At 32.1% G+C, this 5,823-nt stretch overlaps 1 pseudogene; it reads right to left on the bottom strand.

The window, feature by feature from the left end:
* Positions 1–999: 999 nt before the first annotated feature.
* On the bottom strand, positions 1,000–2,223 carry LOC149182228 (BTB/POZ and MATH domain-containing protein 4 pseudogene; annotated as a pseudogene).
* Between the last annotated feature and the right edge of the window lie 3,600 nt (positions 2,224–5,823).

Here is a 5,823-nt window from a genome sequence, read left to right as displayed (position 1 = left end):
AAAATAATGTCCTCACATTTTTAATGCATGAAAATTTGATTTGATTTCCAGGTAGTAGGTGACAATTTATTTCATGTTCCTTTAACCTTCTTTGGTTCATAGGAAAATCCATGTCCTTCTTGAATGAAAAATTTGAAAAAAAATTATTTAATTGGATGTTTATCTAGTTTTTTTAATTTTTGTTTATGATTACCTTTATAATAATTATTATATTTAAAAAAAAAAAAACATACATGTATCAATAATTAGATACGGACTTCCTTTTTAATATGTAAATTGTTTAAACTGGAAGAACAAGCTTAATCTTGTACATCCCCAATCCATTCTGATCACTAACTTTTACTCAAAAATTAAACAAATGAAATATAAAAAATTTAAAAATATACTACTGAAATATTTTAAATATATCTCATTTTTTACTTACAAAGCCAATAGAAAATTAATTTAAAATCCTTGAAAGAGAAACCAAAAATGGCATGAGCAAACAAATGAATAAGAGGGAGACATAACGCTCCATCCATTCCCCATCAGAAATAGGGAAAGCTGATCGTATAATAAATTCATCGATGTTTGAAGCATCAAATGCCTGTTCATACTGGAACAACAAGGAACGTGATATAACCTTCTGCCAGGGAAGTTTATAAGCCAGAAAAAATTATTCATAAACTGATAAAAATACGAGTTAAAAGTGTGAGCATAACATATGACCGAAAAACGAGCAATAACATGGTTCCACTGCTTCAGTAGGACCACCGATGCCAATATTGCTGACATGATTACAAAAACAAAAATCATCTACGATTCTTCCATTAAACACAAACGAAGAAGTATTTTAAAAATCGCAATCATAGTTCCTATAGAGTGAAGTTTAACTTTCTAGCAAATGCCCTTCTCAGCATGCACATGCACACACAAACAGAGGAAGTAAGCCCCAATTAATGTTCTACAGTGTCATTATTTTTGTACTGATCCTCCACAGACCAATCGGAACTTTAAATGCTATGCTTTTGGTTTTACTCTCCTGCCATTAATATCAGTGTCATCGTTAAGTTGAGACTTTACAGTCCTATGACTTTCTTCGCTGCTGCAATCATCCTGAATGCCAGCTACTGTGTTCAGGAGTTCTGACTGAACTAAAGGGCATTTTTCCTTCAAATACTCAAAACCCTTTGAACGCACAACCTCTCCAAGATTTTGTGCCGCAAATTTGAGACATACAGCTTTCAAGTCAGTAGCATGGCAAATCTGAGCCAGAGCAAGAGTGGAGGCAACTGTATCTACAGATATTCTTCTGCATAATTTTGATTCACAAAGTCGCATCAATCGCCGCAGACCATAAGCATCTGCTACGGCAAGCAACCGCTCTGTCAATGTCTCAGTTATTGAAGAAGAAGAAGAACCGGGTGACGATGGATCTTCGTCAAGAAGGGTGTCTGTATAAATATAATGCAGCATAGCCTTGAACACCGTAGGCTCCATCTCTGTAATAGTAACTTCATTATTCTGCCCTGCACAGTCAACAAATTTTGCTCTGAATACAGGGGATCGTGCAGCCAAAACAAGTTTATGAGCATGAAATTTCTCCCCAGCCACATCAAAAATTACATCTGAGGCTTCGTGATTTTCCAAAAGTGCACCAAAGTGTAAACCTAACTCTGATTCAGGAACAGATACCGAGTGCAACCTAGCGTATTCGCTCGCAGACGCCACAACGCCTACTGTCCATCTTAGTTTCAGGCAATCATCCTTCAGGTACTTGGAGTTTTTAAGTGGAGCCCGTCTGAAGAACCGTTGGCAACCGCACATGCTTCCTCGATCCTTAAAAGTGAAAGGCAGTCTCTCCCGCCCCGGACCCAGGAGGTGGAACGTCTTGTTCTTGCCCTGCCCGCTTTGATCCAATAACGTCAATTCGTTGACAGAACGAACGTTCCTGTCCTCACTGGCCAGCGCTAGGAAACACGAAGCATAACGCGAATCGTCCTCTGCACTCTTGCCGTCCGGGTAGAAATAAATAACCCATTGATAACCTCCCACAAAGAAAGTCTCGCTGGAAATGCGCCTGCCGACGCCCATGCCCTTGGCCAGAGAAAAACCCTGTATTACGAAGTTATGCGATCCACTGACAGTGGTGGTAACCGATCTCGAGGTCGAAGAACAGCCATCGCCATTCTTGATTGCATCCCCCATTGCGGACGGAAATGTAGACCCAACTGATCTTTTCATAGCGAAAGGACAGCGATTTAAAAACAAAATTAAATTTTTTCCATATATATGGAACGTTCATATATATGCAACATGCAAACTACCATCCCTACCACTCAAACTAAATACACATTAAAAACAAAATTAAGAATGAAGTAAAAATGACCCCTGGGCACTGAAATCGCCGGAATTCACAGACAATTCAACCGTTACAGGCCCGCGAAAAATATTACCTGGTTTATCGTCGATCACCTCCGCAGTAACTTAACGCAAGCGATTTTGAGCGATTTGGGAAAAATTACACAATACTGTATTTGTTGAATACCCAATCTAGATGACCAATGCCATGGAGAGAGACTCCTGATCGCAGAAAATATAGTGTCTTCGTGGAATACCCAATCTAATGGCCAATTCCACCCATAGAAAGTCCTGACCACAGACAAGATAATACTGCCTTTTATCACTTCCAAATTGGGGCTATATTGCGAGTTATAATCAATCTAGGCAGGTGCTAATTCCAATATTAAATAGAAAATTGATTTATTTATGGGATGGTGTGTAGAGTGTTTAAATTGATTTATTTATGGGATGGTGTGTAGAGTGTTTTTCCGGAATCATGGCATCTATAATTATTAAAATGGAAAATTGGTTTATTTATAGAAAGTTGTGTAGAGTTTTTTTCCGGAATCATCGCATCTATAATTGTTAAAATGAACGTTTCCAGTCATTCACCCTGGTTCATTCATGCCATCTATAATTGTTAAAATGGACGTTTCCAGTCATTCACCCTGGCTCATCATCCACCGTGGCTTAAAATGTTGTCATGATAATTGTGCCACCAGTTTGGATATCTCATTTTGGTGTTCTAACAGTTATTATAGGACCTTCAACCCTTCTTATGAGATTTTGTCAAATAGCTTAATCACACTAAATGTCATATAAATCAGTTAATTGACAGTGACACTTCATTTATATCTTATTATTTGCATTTTATTTTTTTATTTATAGTTATTAAAGTATTAACTATTTCTAGTGTGTATTTTGGAATAGAGTTTTTAAAATTTAAATTTAGGATTCGTGTTATGTTATGTAAATTTTTTGACTCTGTAAAATTATACAAAAAAATTAATAAAAAAAAATTATAAAACAATAATTATTAATTAAAACATTTTGATTTAGTCAAAATACATAAAATTAAATAATTATAATTATAATAATTAAACCAACCTATCCCATTAAGTGTAGAATAGACAGTGATGAGGTGTATTGTTAAGTCACTATGCAGTGTGAAGGTGACTATTCGAAAAAACAAAAAAAAAAATATAATTAAACAAGATCCATCTAAACAACTAATCTACCAAGTTCCGAGAGGGATCAAATCTAGAACTCACTATTCAAAAAACAAAAAAATATATAATTAAAATTAAACGAGATCCATCTAAACTCCAGATCTACCAAGTTCAGAGAGGGATCAAATCTAGAAAGCAAACCTTCTTTATCAGTAAAAATAAATTGGACCCCTCTCAATTCTTGGTAGATTTTGATTACCAAGTAAGTTCCCAGAAGGATCAAATTTCTAACTGCAAACCTTTTTTTTGAGTAAAAATAAATTTGATCCCTCTCAATTCTTGGTAGATTTTGAGTTAAAATGGATCTTTTAAAATAGAGTTATAATTTAGTTAATTTTTATTATGTTTTTTAATCTTGGTAATGTGAAATGTATCACAAATTGTGTGTTTTGATGTTTAACATTGATTGATTGATATTGATTTGATCTAATAATGGGATAAGGCTAAACTCACACAAACAATTTGATCCAATTTGGTATATGTTTTATTTTGATATATGTGTCTATTAATGATAGTTATTTTATTTTTGACAAAAAAAAAATCTGTGTAGAAATCACATAGGAGAAAAATTCCAACCATAGTGTGGTCCATCATCAAACAAGATGGGGTTCCCCCATCTCGACATTGAAATAAATAGGTGTACCTAAAATCCAACTAGCCATTAGATTATAATGGCTATCTCAAGAATTGTTATTAATATTAATAAAATTTATTCAAAATGAATTAATTATAAATAATAATATTTATTTATAATATTTATAAATTTATTATAAGTAATGCTATTAAAAATAATGGGTAATAAAATTTTTATTATTATAAATAATTTTATTAATAAAATGAATTATATCAATAATATTATCAAAACAAGAGATATAATAAGATTATAATGGCTAATTTAACTAAAATACCTTTATTAATCAAATAAAAATTATTTTATAATAAGAAATTATTATCACTATTTATAAATATATAGAATGAAATTGTTCAAAATAACTTTACTTTATTATAAATACTATTATTAGTAAGATTTATTATAATAATAATCTAAACCATAAATATAAAGAAAAGAAACCAATTAAAAAATATAATAATTTTGTTATTATAAATATTTTTATTAATAAAGAAATAATAAATAAATAAAAATAAAAAGAACTTTTAATCAAAATTACAATAGCCCATGGATGCAATGTGATGATTTGTTTTTTCTATATGTTCTGCCAAAGTAGAGGAGGGAGACCTACCATGCTTGATGTTAGCTCCGTGCTCATAAATCTTTAGATGTATCCCACATGAACAAGGAATGATGTAAACACCTTTCCCATCTTCGGGGTTCACAAGGTCGTTAACCGATCTTAGGGAGCTCTGAATTGTGATAAGGAGCTTTGGGGTTCACAAGGTCTTTAACCAATCTTAGGGAGCTCTGAATTGTGTTGAGGGGTCTAGATGTCGAACATTATTATTATTAACTTATAATTAATTAATTTTGAATAAATTATTTCTTTCTATATAATAATTTTATTAATATTAATAACAATTCTTGACCAAAACTATTAATAACAATTCCTGAGCTAAACTAACTATTATAATCTAACAGCTAGTTGACTTTTCTCTACATCTATTTATTTCAATGCCTAAATCACGTGCCATGATATTATGGATCACAGAAGCCTCAAATCCAAAGTTATTTTATTTTTAATTTATTTTTACTTTTAAATTCCACATAAATTAAATGATTGCTAAACATGATAAGCAACAACACACATACCTCATACATCTCATATTATGAAGATTGGAAAATAGTAAAAATTAACTATATTGTTATTACTATTATTAAAATTATTAATATACTAGTTAAACATTTATACATTAAAAAAAAACATGTAACACTATTTCTAACGGAGATTCACTCCATCTTTACCATTGGGATTTTTAACCAGTAAATAGGTTTTATTGCAATAACCATGGACAAATATAGTTGATTATGTGACATTCCTAGACTTAAGAATTACTTTTAACATTTTTGTTTTTACTATTTACTAATAAGTGAACTAGCGACAATCAGTTAATATGTTATGATTAATACAAATTAGTACTTAAGCTGTTTGTGGAAATTTATATTGTTTGATGGAAGAGTGGAGGGCTTACAAATAAACCTCAGTAACTCTCAATTTCGCAGAACAATTATCAGTTAAGGCAGTTACCCCCTTAATTGTTCTCTCATCCTCAAGAAAAGGGAAATGAGAAGGGGGGGGTTTGAAAAAGCAGGGTGGGG

The sequence above is a fragment of the Pinus tabuliformis genome, chromosome 3_2 (genome assembly GCF_031772625.1).
Source record: "Pinus tabuliformis cultivar Carrire ecotype Pingquan chromosome 3_2, CPIR1, whole genome shotgun sequence".
In the NCBI taxonomy this organism is placed as follows: Eukaryota; Viridiplantae; Streptophyta; class Pinopsida; order Pinales; family Pinaceae; genus Pinus; species Pinus tabuliformis.
This window is presented reverse-complemented; position numbering and strand designations above follow the sequence as displayed.